The sequence below is a fragment of the Eumetopias jubatus genome, unplaced genomic scaffold (genome assembly GCF_037043125.1).
Source record: "Eumetopias jubatus isolate StellerSeaLion01/CBP00866 unplaced genomic scaffold, mEumJub1_p1.0 scaffold_15, whole genome shotgun sequence".
NCBI lineage: Eukaryota > Metazoa > Chordata > Mammalia > Carnivora > Otariidae > Eumetopias > Eumetopias jubatus.
In genome coordinates this window covers 55,541,845-55,555,862 of record NW_028274821.1, presented here as the reverse complement: position 1 = coordinate 55,555,862, position 14,018 = coordinate 55,541,845, and the positions used below count along the sequence as shown (strand labels likewise).

Genomic DNA, 14,018 nt, shown 5'->3' with positions numbered 1-14,018 from the left:
GAGTAAATAACTCTGGGGGTGGCTGGGCAGCTCAGCCCGTTAAGCCTGTACTCTTGATTTTGGCTCAGGTCATGATCTCAGGGTCCTGATATGGAGTCTGCATCGCCTGGAGTCGGCTTAAGATTCTCTCCTCCCTCTAACCGCCCCTCTCTCTCTCAAAAAAGAAAAAAAAAAGGAGGTAAATAACTGTATAAGCTGGCGCCAACCATAAAATCAACTTGAATTAAATTAGTTTATTGCTAAGTAGTTAAAAATTACAGGTCAACATTCAGGGTTCCAGAGGCAGGTAGGTAATCAAGGCTGCTCTTCCCAGCTGACTCAAACATCCGGGCACCACAGGGTATATAAATCTTCCCTCAGGAGGCTCAGGCGCTCTGAAGTGAGGTCAATGGAGAGCACAAAGATGTCTCTCCCCAGCTCCAGTGAGGTGGAGGGAAGGCCAAATTTGGCCTTACTGGGAAAAAGAAAACAACAACAACCACCAAAAACTCCAGGAAAACCTGAAACATCTGGAATTGGGGGGGAAAAAAAAAAAGCCAGTATCTGGTGGGTGGAGCAAGGCAGAGCGAGAGCGCCAAGACGGCCCCCTCCCCCAGCCCGCGGGCCTCTAGGTGTGTGCCAAACCAGATGCCTGCCCTTCAGGCGGGAGCTTTAAGACCGTCAAAGGAGCCTCCTCCCGTGATGTGTGGACACCTCTCCATTGGCTACCTCAGGTGAGCCCTGGGAGGGGTGAGTCCGGGTGCAAGCCCTTTAAGAGCGTTTCTCGGGGTGCACACAGCTTCATGGTTCTCTTGGGCACCGGCCCTGTCGTTCGTCAAAGCTAGGTGTTTTGGGTGCTCCTCTGTCAGTTGCATGTCTTAAAACTTGGGGTGCCCAGTGGGGGTTCAAACCCCTTGCTTCTCCATGAGAAACTGTGCTTTTGTGTTCCCTCCCCATTTGGGGTCGCTGTGCCCTGGGTGAGATTTCCTGGAAGACCATTGCAGTCTCCTGCCTGCTTGGATGTGGGCCTTCTCTCCTTTGTCCAGTGTGTAAAAGGCAGTCAGCCAGTTTCCCTGAGGTCCTTGTTCTGTAGTAGCTGATGCAGATTTGGCGTGCCTGTGGGAGGAGCTGAGTTCAGGGTCCTCCTATGTTGCTATTGGAACCTCTCCTGAATTCTTTGTTTTTTTTTTTAAGATTTTATTTATTTATTTGACAGCGAGAGAGGGAACACAAGATGACTGAGCCACCCAGGCGCCCCTCCCCTCCTGAATTCTTAAACTCTGCCAACTACGAATTTATTCTTCGTTTCTTGAATTTTGTCATTTCAAGAATTCTATATAAATCGAATCCTATAGTATGTAATCTTGTGATTACATTATTTTCCGTTAAGCATAATTCCCTGGGAATCCATCAAGTCACTGTGTATCTCTAGAGTTTGCCTTTTTATTACTGAGTAGCATTCTGTGTTATGAATATGCCATAGTTTTAACACTTTACCTACTGCTGTAGACAAGATTGTTTCCAGCTTTTGCCTATTACAATTAAAACTGCTATAAACAGGGGCACCGGGGTGGCTCAGTTTTTAAGCGTCTGCCTTTGGCTCAGGTCATGATCCCAGAATTCTGGGATCCAGCCCCACGTCGGGCTCCCTGCTCAGTGGGGAGTCTGCTTCTCCCACTCCCCCTCCCCCGCTTGTGTTCCCTCTCTCGCTGTCTCTCTGTCAAATAAATAAATAAAATCTTAAAAAAACCAATAAACATTTATGTACAAATTTTTGTGTGAATAAGTTATTTCTCTTATAAATGCTGAACAGTACAATCTCTGGTTCATAATAGTAAGCACACTTCTATGCGCTTATCCACGGTGTCTGCACCATTTAACATTCCCACCAGGAAGGTGAGAATACAGTTTCTCTATATCTTTGCCGGCATTTGATTTTGTCATTATTTAAGTTTTAGCCATTATGATATGTAGTGATATTTTATTTTTATTTTAATTCATATTTCCCTAATGAAAAATACTTTTGGACATACCTTCTATTGGTTATTTCTTACTTGGATGTACTCTTCTGTGAAATACTTTTTGCCAGTCTTCTGATAGGATTTTTTTTTCTTTTTTTGCTGTTGAGTTTGGAGAATTCTTTATATATTCTAGATACCAGTTTTTTTTTCCTTAAGATATGTAGTTTAGAAATATTTTCTCTCAGTGTTTAGTTTGTATTTTATCCTCAATTGAGCATTTCACAGAGCAAAACTTTTTAATTTTGATGAAATGCAATTTATATTTTTTCATTTTATAAGTGGTGCTTTTGGTGTAAGTCTAGGAAACTTGCCTAGTCTGGGATCCCAAAGACTTTCTCCTATGGATTTTTTCCTAAAATGTTTATTGTTGGGCGCCTGGGTGGCTCAGTTGGTTAAGCGACTGCCTTCGGCTCAGGTCATGATGATGGAGTCCCTGGATTGAGTCCCGCATCGGGCTCCCTGCTCAGCAGGGAGTCTGCTTCTCCCTCTGACCCTCCCATCTCATGTGCTTTCTCTCTCATTCTCTCTGTCTCTCAAATAAATAAATAAAATCTTTAAAAAATAAAATAAAATAAAATGTTTATTGTTTTATATTTTACATTAATGTACATGATCTATGGTCTCATTACTGGCAGCTGGAGCTGTAAGTTCCGGCTCCCCATTCTATCACCACTAACACAGCAAATGGGATGGGGCTTGTTACTAACCAAAACTAAGTTCTGACTCCCTAGTTAGCCTTCTTTGGTTATCTTAGTAGAGAAAGTTGAGTTTGTTACGCCTAGATAAAACCTGGCAGTTGTGGAAGTCTCCATTAGCCTTTATTGACATCGGGAGTTTGGAGCCACAGTTTTTTTCTTTAGTGTTTGGCTAAAATAGAGCAGTTACTGTCTAAAACTTTTCTGTTCTAAACCCCTACTGCCTTTTTCCTGGTCTTTGGCTAGAGAGAGGAAATTTTGTTGTGGCTTTTTTGATGTGCCATTTATTGTTGCCAGGTTACTGTCTTCTCCAGCAATATGTCTGAGATTTGTGAGGCAGAACAGAACACGAAGGGAACTCACCACTGTTCTGTTTTTTGGATTTCAAAGTCTGTAGCCACTCTGCTCTCTCTCCATGTTTCGGAGTCTACTTGAGATTGTTTTATACACAGTATCAAGGGTTTTTAGTTGTATTTAGTGGTTGGAATAGAGAAAAGTCTGTGTTCTTGGAAGCAGAAGTCTTTTACATTTTAAAGCTACTCAGTGGTATCATACTATTAAACATGTTTTTAATTGATTTTCAATATTAAATATAAGAAAATATTCAATAATTCTGTTTTTCACAAATCCTACCTTATGTATTAATGTATTTTAAACTAGTTAAATCAATACTCAATCTCACAGCAACTTGTAATGTTCAGTAAATCTGCGATTCAATGAAATGTTTTCATAAAACATGTTTACTTATTCTTCAGTTGTGATTTTTAAGAATGGTAAACTACATGCAACTGTATACTGACTTACACCAGTGATTTATATAGCACTTTTTGAAATTTATTTTTAAAGTCATAGTTTAAATTGTCCATAAGCCTCAACTGATATTAAACTATAATTATTTATTTCAGTATCATCATAAATCTTATTTAATGTTATGGTTATTCTTTCTTTATTTCTCACTTAATAATAAATGGGTGCATTTCAGGGCCATATCCAATGCCTCCTGATAAGCTAATTCTCTATTATTTTTTTCTGTATGGGGATCTTCAACTTACTAAGCAAAACTTTGCATAATAATAGGTGGATTTTATTTTAATTTCAGCTTAGTTCCAAGTATATACTTTTTCAATCATTTTTAATTCCAAATTGCAGTCTTTGTTCAATATACTTTGTAGAAATAACTATTGGTCTTGAATCCAATTATATAAGACATGCAGTTTCTTTTACACATCTCTCAAAATAATATCTAGACCCATTACAAATTTTCCAAACATATATAGTTTTTCTGTGTCTGATCAGGACCTCCTGCTTGACCTGTATTCTAAGCAGCAGTTAATCTTTGTTGGTAATTCTGACTTGAATGCCTAGTCAGAAAATCAAACCATGGAAGCTTCTGGGGATCTTTGGTAATCGGAAGTGTTCTTTAGAATTCAAGACTGTTATTCCTACTGTGGAAGAACACTACAATAATGAAACAGAGTAGGAAACCTGGCATAAACAAATCTAGAGGGAATAAGGAAGAATTTTAAAAATATTACAATTGCAGTTATATAGCATTTTTGTTAATTCTGTGGAAAAAGGAGATGTTGGGGGAAAAGAATATATGGAGAAAAAGAAGGAATTGGAGGTGTTGTGAATAGAAATATTTAATACCATTAATGTTACTTAAATTTCCACACATTTGGTGGAACTATTTGGGTCATTACAATAATGTGCTTCTTTGTTTCACCAACTTCTGTAGTGCATATACTCCTGTTGGTAGTCAAGATGGTTCTATTTTTAGGAGATTCTTAATCTTTGTTCTTGTGACCTTTCTGGTAAGAGAAACTTTCTCAATAGCTTTTAGGGTGATGGCATTTTCAATAAATTAGTTTTAGCTGCTAGAGATTAAAATTTGTAAGAAAATGCTTTCTATAGGATTTAAAGTTAAGATTGTACAAAAAATGCAGCAATATCTAAAATATACAAAATCTTAAAATTAAACATTAAGGAAACAAGCAACCCAATTTTACAAAAGAACAAAGATGTGAACAGGCACCTCAAAAATAGATATGTAGATGACAAGTATATGAAAAGATAGTAAGCATTTTTGGTCGTTAGGGAATAGAAAATTAAAATCGCAATGAGGTAACACTATGTATGCTAGATAGTATTAGATTATTTTGTTTAGATTGGCTAAAATAAAAATAGTGACAATGTCAATTTCTGCTGAGGATGTGGAGCAACAGAAATTTTCATTCAATGCTGGGTGCGAATGCAAAATGGTATAGCCACTTTTGGACAGTATGGCAGTGTCTAACAAATCTAAATGTAGTGTTAAAATGCAATCCAGCAGTCATGTTCCTAAATATATACCTAATAAATTTGAAACTATTTCTGGACAAAAATACACACATGAATGTTTATAACAGCATTTTTCATTATTACCCCAAACTGGAAGCAACCGCGTATCTTTGAATAGATGAATGCATAAACAAGCTGTGGTAAAGCAATAAAATAGGATATTAGCAATACAAATGAAGTGAGTGATGAACATTTTTAGATGGATCTTAAATGCATAATGCTAAGTGAAATAAGTGAGTCTGAAGAGGCTTGATAGTGAATGATTCCAATGTATGACAATCTGGAAACACGAAATTATAGAGACAGTAAAAATATCAGTGATTACCAGTGGTTCAGGAACGCAAGACAAGGACTGAATAGATGAAGAAGGGGATTTTTTTGGAGTGATGAAAAGACTCTATTTGATACTATAATTTTAGCTATAAGACACCATTCATTTGAATTCATTTGAAAGTTCATTCTATTGAACTTTGTAACACAAAGAGTAAACCTTATTGTATGCACATTTTATAAAATAATTTAGGAGCTCATGGGAATCACAGAATGGAGGGCATAATATGAAAACAGTCTATCTTATAAAAGCATGAAATAACCTGGGGGAAAAGGTATTGATCTTAAAACTTTGGAAATAAAGCCTGAAAAACAAGAGAAGGAACATAGGCTAAACTGTAGTTAATGAAATTATTTCTTATGAATAAGTGCAAGTTAATAATTCTTCTATATATGTATCCTATACATGTATACTTCTATCCTGGAAGCTTCTATATATGTATACCAGAATTTAATAAGTTATGGCAAATGAAAGATCAATTTTCTAAGTGTTGAAGTGGGAGTTTGCAGATAAACGAGTGAAGCAAGCTATAATGATCCATGTGACAATGGTTTAGAATCAGAGATCACACTAAATTCATAATTAGATATATATATACTGACAGTTATATTTGTAGATATACATAGGTTAGTACACGTGCATGTATTTATTTGTCAGCTGAAAATAACTTAAAAAATAACACCTGAGTAACTATGAGCACACCTAGCCCCCAAATCTTGGTTTCTAATACCATTCTCCAGTGAAACGAGTTGGAGATCCTTGGAGAAACGTCTGATTCTGAGAGAGGCAGGGGATATATAAGGTGAGACTGCAGCATTTTATAGTAAAAAAAAGGAATATGTGCTCAAAACAAACAAAAAAATGAAAACAAAATGAGGAGGTATGTCAGTGGAATACAGGAACAAACCGAATGAAGCTCCCAGTGGTCAAAGCAGGAATAATCTGACCAACAAAATAAAGTAGTATACTGATTCATAACTAGAAGTATAAAATACAAATCTATGAGTCCATGATGATGTGAAGAAATGAATGGATAAATAAATGCAGAGACCGGACAAAATTCCCATGCAGAGGAATTCAAAAAAATTTATGTAGATACTCTACCCATGAGGAGGTGGAGTATCGCTTCCCACTTCTTACATGTGGCCTGTGCACAGTAACTTCAAAAGAATGCAGTATGGAAAAGGGATGGGGGAAGAGTTAATTTACAGTGGAGAAATCTGATGATCAGTACCTTAGGTGATCAAGGTTAATATCAACAGTGATAAATCACATTATTATTTATTCCTGATATGATGTTATGAGAATGGTACTTTTCCTCTGGTTTTCTTCCTCAAGTCGCATAACCCCATTTTAATAATGAAGAAAACATCAGAAAAATCCCAGTAGAAAGACATTTTACCAAATATCTGACCAGGACCCCTCAAAATTGATGGTCTTCAGAAACAAAGAAAGTCTGAGAAACTGATATAGCCAAGAGGAGTCTAAAGAGATGTGACAGCTAGATGGAATTTGGTACCTTAGTTGGGATTCTGGAAGAGAAAAATGACATTATGCAAAAACTAAGGCAATCAATAGCAGTATAAAATAATAATGTATCAATATTGGTTGATTAACAAAGTTACCATACTCATAGGGGAAACTGGATGTGGGTTATATGGGAACGCTCTTCACTATTTTCAGAATCTTCCTGTTAGTCTAAAATTGTTCTAGAAAATAAAATTTAATTTTTAATACAGTTAACAAGAACTTAAAAATGATTATTTGAATTCTAGTATCTTTCTCATGCAACATCTCTCTTATGCAATATCTTATTGGCCTTACCAGCATGAAGTTGATGAGCTTATCCCTGACATTAACCCCCTGACCTTATTGGGAGTGTCCACCTAACTCTTCTCTTTAAACCTTTCAGTGCTTATGTGTCACTTTTGCCTGCTAAAATTCAAATTCAAATTTGGCTCCTCAGGCTGCATCACTTCCCAGGCTTGGACCCCCCCCAAAGCTGCCCCCAGCCACTTACTCTGCCCTCCTGCCTCCCACTTGCCCTAGGGTGGAAGAATAGGAGAGAAGGAAATAGAGGCCCTCTGAGTATATATAAAGGTGGTGTAGTTTGAATGTTAGTTAATTGTGCCCAAGAATTTTATAATGCAAAAAGTATTGATTATATAATCAGGGTCTTAATAGACATTTGTTTTCATTCCATTTCTTTTTCACATATCTGTTGGTTCTGTTTCTTTCTTTTTTTTTTTTGTTTCCTGCTAACATCTTACCTTTATGTGAGTGATTTTTTTATATATGTATTTTTATTGTTATGTTAATCACCATACATTACATCATTAGTTCTTGATGTAGTCTTCCATGATTCATTGTTTGTGCATAACACCCAGTGCTCCACGCAGAACGTGCCCTCCTTAATACCCATCACCAGGCTAACCCATCCCCCCAACCCCCTCCCCTCTAGAACCCTCAGTTTGTTTTTCAGAGTCCATCATCTCTCATGGTTCCTCTCCCCCTCCGACTTACTCCCCTTCATTCTTCCCCTCCTGCTATCTTCTTCTTTTTCTTTTTTTTTTTTTATTGTTAATCACCATATATTTTGTTGGTTCTGTTTCTTACCAGCTGAACGATTTATCAATTTTCTTAACTAAATAGTTACTTTCTTCTAATCATGGGAAAATAAAAGGATCCTTAGGTCTAATTTAGTTAAGCATCACCGAGCAGAACTATTAAACCTTTGGTCACTGACGACTGTACTAGTTATTTAATTTAATTGCACCATTTTAGTGTATGCTCTGTAGTACTCTCATACTACTTTTCAGAACTAAAAGAATGATTCCGTCTGTTGCTGGAATGCTGTGGGGTCACAGCCTATCTCAGTCCATTTGGGCTGCTATAACAAAATTACCATATGTTTGATGGCTTATAAACAACAAACACTTATTTCTCACAGTTCTGGGGGCTGGGAAATCAAAGCAAAGATCTTGGCACCAGCACATTCAGTATGGTGGCTGGTGAGAGTCCATTTTTTGGTTTATAGACCGTGCTGTGCCCTCATGTGGTGCAAGAGACAAACTAGCTCTCTGGGGTCTCTTTTACAAGGGCACTAATCCCATTCATGAGACCTTCATCCTTATGACCTGATCACCTCCCAAAGGCTCCACCTCCTAAAATCATCACCTTAACAGTTAGAATTTTGACATAAGAATTTGGAGGGTACTTAAATATTCAGATTATAGCACAGCCTCTCTGCCAATTCTCTGGGAGTTGCCTTCAGCCAAAGAGAGCCACTTTTCCTGGAGTAATGCTTTCTTCTGAAACATGTTACTGGTTATTGTGAGAGTATATAAACCTGGCTCCATGTCCCAATTTGAGGCAGCTCTGAAGGACCATTCTTGCTTCATAACCCCTCTTGGGAATGGAGGAGGCCTTGTATGACTTCATTGTAGTCCAATTTCTTCCTCGGTCCAATTTTCTTTCCTCCTGTTACCCTTCAAGTACACACCCCAGTAAGCTCACTGTACTCAAGTCCACTTCAGAGTTTGCATACCAGGAAATTCAGTTTGTTATAGACAGTGCTAGGTATGGGTCCAGAAAGAAGATGTGAAGGAATTTTGGAACTATCAACAGCCAGGGGCTGGTAAGGAGAATCCCTGGTAGTTGGTTTGAGTATGAATAGACAATAGCCCAAGGTAGGAATGTTGTTGCTCAAATTTTCACTGGTGGTGAACTGAATATTATACTAGGGAACAAATCTAATATCTGTGAGACATTTAGGAGATACAGTAATTAGAAAGAAAATACCTGTTGGGGGTCATTGATGTTCTGAAGAAGATAATAAAAGATGGCAGGTGATGAATCATCAATTAAAAGCTCAGAGTAAAAGCCAGTGGACCTTCTGGGGTCATATAAATAGGTCACAGCATCCCTGTAGCTTTAGGTGAGGAAAAGTTGAGAGTCAGGTCCAGAACTTAACTGGAAGCATAAAAGAGCTTCAACAAACTTTATGTTCTCAACCTGGACAGGTCTGTAATGGTCAGGAAAGAACCTTGATTAGGGAAGACAGGAACTCTGTGCATGTGATAAGGATATTTGGGTTTATGCACCTGAAAATCTTTAATATCCATCTCACCTTAAGTCTCTGAGAAAGCAGAAGTGGCCCACTCCTTTCTGGTAAGGCTAGTCCTCTTTCTGGCTTGGCAATGATAGAGGAGTTTGTTGCAACAAGGCAGCATTATTAATCTTTCGAGATTTGTTTCCATCTCTTCTGGCCAGTGGACCAATAACTTGGTGTGTCCTCCTTGTAATCCTATGTCAACACAGTGATGAGAGTACATGGAGTTCAAGATAAATGAGAATCTGGCTAAGGACCATGTACTGAGCCAGGCAACATTGTTATTGTAGGTATTATTGATAAAGTGAAGAGTAATCAGGATGGTTGCAATATAGTAGAGAATGGGAACTAGTCATGTCTTTCTGAGGTACCTCTGAGTTGATTGCTTTTCTGAGCTGAGGTGGCCCATGTTCACTTAGTCCCATCTCCCTTGACCACCATTTTCCTTAATGCAGAGGGGCTGGGATGTCAGAAATTGTACCCAGGAGTCATGAGACTACCGCTATGCAGGTGTCATCCACACTGTCTTGACTAAACCTGATGCTTCTTGAAATCTTTTGTCATGAGCTTATTTTAAGTCTCAACACTTTAGCTGATATTTGATCAAAGTGGGCATTGTAGTGCTTTAATCCAGAAATGATTGAGAAAATAATTTTTAAGCATTTTGTGTGATTACTTTGATAATTTGATTGAATTATTTCCATCAAAAATTTGAAATGCACACATGCACATGAAATATGTGCCATTTTAAGGTTACAAATGAACGTCAAGTAAAAATTCTTGATTTAAGTTGATTTAGCTTTTAACATACTTAAAATCTCAAAATCATTTTCGATCTTTTTTTTTCCTTCTTTTTTTTTTAACATATAATGTGTTAATTGTTTCAGAGGTACAGGTCTGTGATTCAACAGTCTTGCACAATTCACAGCACTCACCATAGCACATACCCTCCCCAATGTCTATCACCCAGGCACCCCCATCCCTCCCACCCCCCCACCACTCCAGCAACCCTCAGTTTGTTTCCTGAGATTAAGAATTCCTCATATCAGTGAGGTCATATGCTACATGTCTTTCTCTGACTGACTTATTTCTCTCAGCATAATACCCTCCAGTTCCATCCACATTGTTGCAAATGGCAAGATCTCATTCCTTTTGATGGCTGCATAATATTCCATTGTGTATATATACCACCTCTTCTTTATCCATTCATCTGTTGTTGGACATCTTGGCTCTTTCCACAGTTTGGCTATTGTGGACATTGCTGCTATAAACATCGGGGTGCATGTACCCCTTCGGATCCCCACATTTGTATCTTTGGGGTAAATACCCAGTAGTGCAATTGCTGGATCGTAGGGTAGCTCTATTTTCAACTTTTTGAGGAACCTCCATACTGTTTTCCAGAGTAGCTGCACCAGCTTGCATTCCCACCAACAGTGTAGGAGGGTTCCCCTTTCTCTGCATCCCCATCAACATCTGTCATTTCCTGACTTGTTAACTTAAGCCATTCTGACTGGTGTGAGGTAATATCTCATTGAGGTTTTGATTTGTATTTCCCTGATGCCAAGCAATGCTGAGCACTTTTTCATATGTCCGTTGGCCATTTGGATGTCTTCTTTGGAAAAATGTCTGTTCATGTCTTCTGCCCATTTCTTGATTGGATCATTTGTTCTATAAGGGGTGTTGAGTTTGAGAAGTTCTTTATAGATTTTGGATACTAGCCCTTTATCTGATATGTCATTTGCAAATATTTTCTCCCATTCTGTCAATTGTCTTTTGGTTTTGTTGACTGTTTCTTTTTTTTTTTTAAGATTTTATTTATTTATTCACGAGAGACAGAGGGAGGGAGAGAGAGAGAGGGAGAGAGAAGCAGAGGGAAAAGCAGGCTCCCAAGGAGCAGGGAGCCCGATGCGGGACTCGATCCCAGGACCCTGGGATCATGACCTGAGCCGAAGGCAGACGCTTAACCATCTGAGCCACCCAGGCGCCCATGTTGACTGTTTCTTTTGCTGTGTAAAACCTTCTTATCTTGATGAAGTCCCAATCGTTCATTTTTGCCCTTGCTTCCCTTGCCTTTGGTGATGTTTCTAGGAAGAAGTTGCTGTGGCTGAGGTCGAAGAAGTTGTTGCCTGTGTTCTCCTTTAGGATTTTGATGGACTCCTGTCTCACATTGAGGTCTCTCAACCATTTTGAGTCTATTTTTTTGTGTGGTGTAAGGAAATGGTCCAGTTTCATTCTTCTGCATCTGGCTGTCCAATATCCCCAATACCATTTGTTGAAGAGACTGTCTTTTTTCCATTGGACGTTTCTTTCCTGCTTTGTCGAAGATTAGTTGACCATAAGGTTGAGGGTACATTTCTGGGCTCTCTATTCTGTTCCATTGATCTATGTGTCTCTTTTTTGCCAGTACCACACTGTCTTGATGATGACAGCTTTGTAATAGAGCTTGAAGTCCGGAATTGTGATGCCACCAGCTTTGCTTATCTTTTTCAACATTCCTCTGGCTATTCGGGGTCTTTTCTGGTTCCATACAAATTTTAGGATTATTTGTTCCATTTCTTTGAAAAAAGTGGGTGGTATTTTGATGGGGATTGCATTGAATGTGTAGATTGCTCTAGGTAGCATTGACATCTTCATTTTTGATCTTTTGAAAGCTTATTTATAGAGTATCAGAGGTATACTGGAATAGACCTATTCGGGCTCAGGCTGATATTCTTTTATTTGGAGGAAGTGTTTCAGCTGTGCATTTTGTTCCTGAGATATTAAAAAGGTGATAATGTCATTATGCTACTACCAGGAAAGATGATTTATTTAATTGGACAATAAGATAAAATGATTAGTATAATTTTCCAGAAAGCTAAGAGTGTTCCATTTAAGGTTCGTTTCCCACACCATACTTTTACATTTGAATGAGGGCTAATAAGAGAATAAAAATGAAATATGATGAGAATTTTTAGCAGTCTGTTAAAAAGAGAAGCATTTGTCATATTGAATTACCAGTTTCTTGATTTTACTATTTTAAGACCCCCAAAGCATTATAGTTCACTAACTTGTGCCTTGAAAATATATTCATTGTAGTAAATTTTTCATTGTAAAGACATTTTATAAAAGAACTTGACTTGTATCATTATATGATATCTTTTCTTAATAATTTAACAAACATTGACTTCCTGGTGTGAAATGAGCCAATTAAAGTCATTTTAAAAATGCGTAAGTTTCTCTAGGTTGCTTTCAATTTTAAGTAATAGCAGTCCTGCAGCTTAGTTTTTCTATTTGAAAATGCAGCTAATATCACCACTATTATTGTTCTCTATCACATATCCCAATTGAATTGACATTTCAGCTCTTGTATGATCTTCCTCTGTAAGTTGGTTTACTAAAGAGTTAAGTCATTCTGAAGAATTCCATCTTCTAGTCAACTTGAAAAGCTCTGAATCAAACTTACTCATGGCTTGTATTCTTTTCTGTTACAAAAGTGGGGAAACATAAACAGCACTAGAGCAAGTATTCATCTTTATCTTAATGAGCATAATGTGAAAGAAGATTCCAGCTTCAGTAGATCTCAGAGATTGACATATCCTAAAAAAAAAAACAAAAAAAAAAAACACCAAAACACTGGAAAAAAATACATCTGAAAGGAAGAGTCAGTTGATAAACTTGACCCAGTAATCAAACTGTTCCTAGAAGGGACATAAGAATTTTTACTTGGGGGTGCTTGCTTTGGGAGCACATATGCAAAAGTTGGAATGATACAGAGAAGGTTAGCATGGACCCTGTACAACAGTGATGTGCAAATTCCTGAATTGTTCCATATTAACAACAAAAAATTCTTTTTACTATGGCAATGAAAATATGAAGGCCTTTGAAACTGCCAAAATTCTGGGAACCTTAAAAGATGAGGTGTTAAATCTCAGAAGCCCAGGTGTCTAATTGTATCATTCTTCCCACTGACAGTGTATTGGTAGAGAGACAGAATGATGAATATCAGCCACACCTAATTCTAGGCAGGTTCTTTTCTGGTTCTGCTTATTTCCTGGAGCTGAAAAGAAAAAAAGGACTCAGTCACGTGGTCTAGCCAAGGAGGTAAGGTTAACGTAGTTTTTGGATTTGAATATTGAAAACTTCAGAATAAAAGTAACACACCATTGTCTTTATATCATCTACAATGTTTGAAAAAAGCAAGTGCACTATTTTCTTAAAATTAAAAGGTTCTGTGATTCATTTCTGAAGACATAGCAAAGAGCAATTCAGCAGAACCACCCTGCCTGGCAAATTGTCCCTGATGAGCAGGCAGCAGAGGCAAGCTTTGCCTTTATATGCATGCTGCATGTTACATGTAAACTGGGTCACCCATTGACATCTCACACCCATTAACCTGTTGTTTAACTTCCAATGAACCCATGTCTGTGTCTTGAGAAGCAGCTAGGATTGGAAGGATTTATTTGTAAATATAGGAAATAAAGGTTTACTATGTTAGATATAGGCGATATATATGCTACTTCCTGATAGGAATTAAAACACTGGTAGGAAAAGACAGAACTATT

The 14,018-nt window shown here is 37.7% G+C and overlaps 1 non-coding gene across 1 annotated transcript; it reads left to right on the top strand.

Annotated features, from left to right (window-relative positions):
- Positions 1–13,185: 13,185 nt before the first annotated feature.
- On the top strand, positions 13,186–13,292 carry LOC114218283 (U6 spliceosomal RNA). Its single transcript, XR_003611161.1, has one exon. It is a non-coding gene; the product is annotated as a U6 spliceosomal RNA (small nuclear RNA).
- Positions 13,293–14,018: the final 726 nt, after the last annotated feature.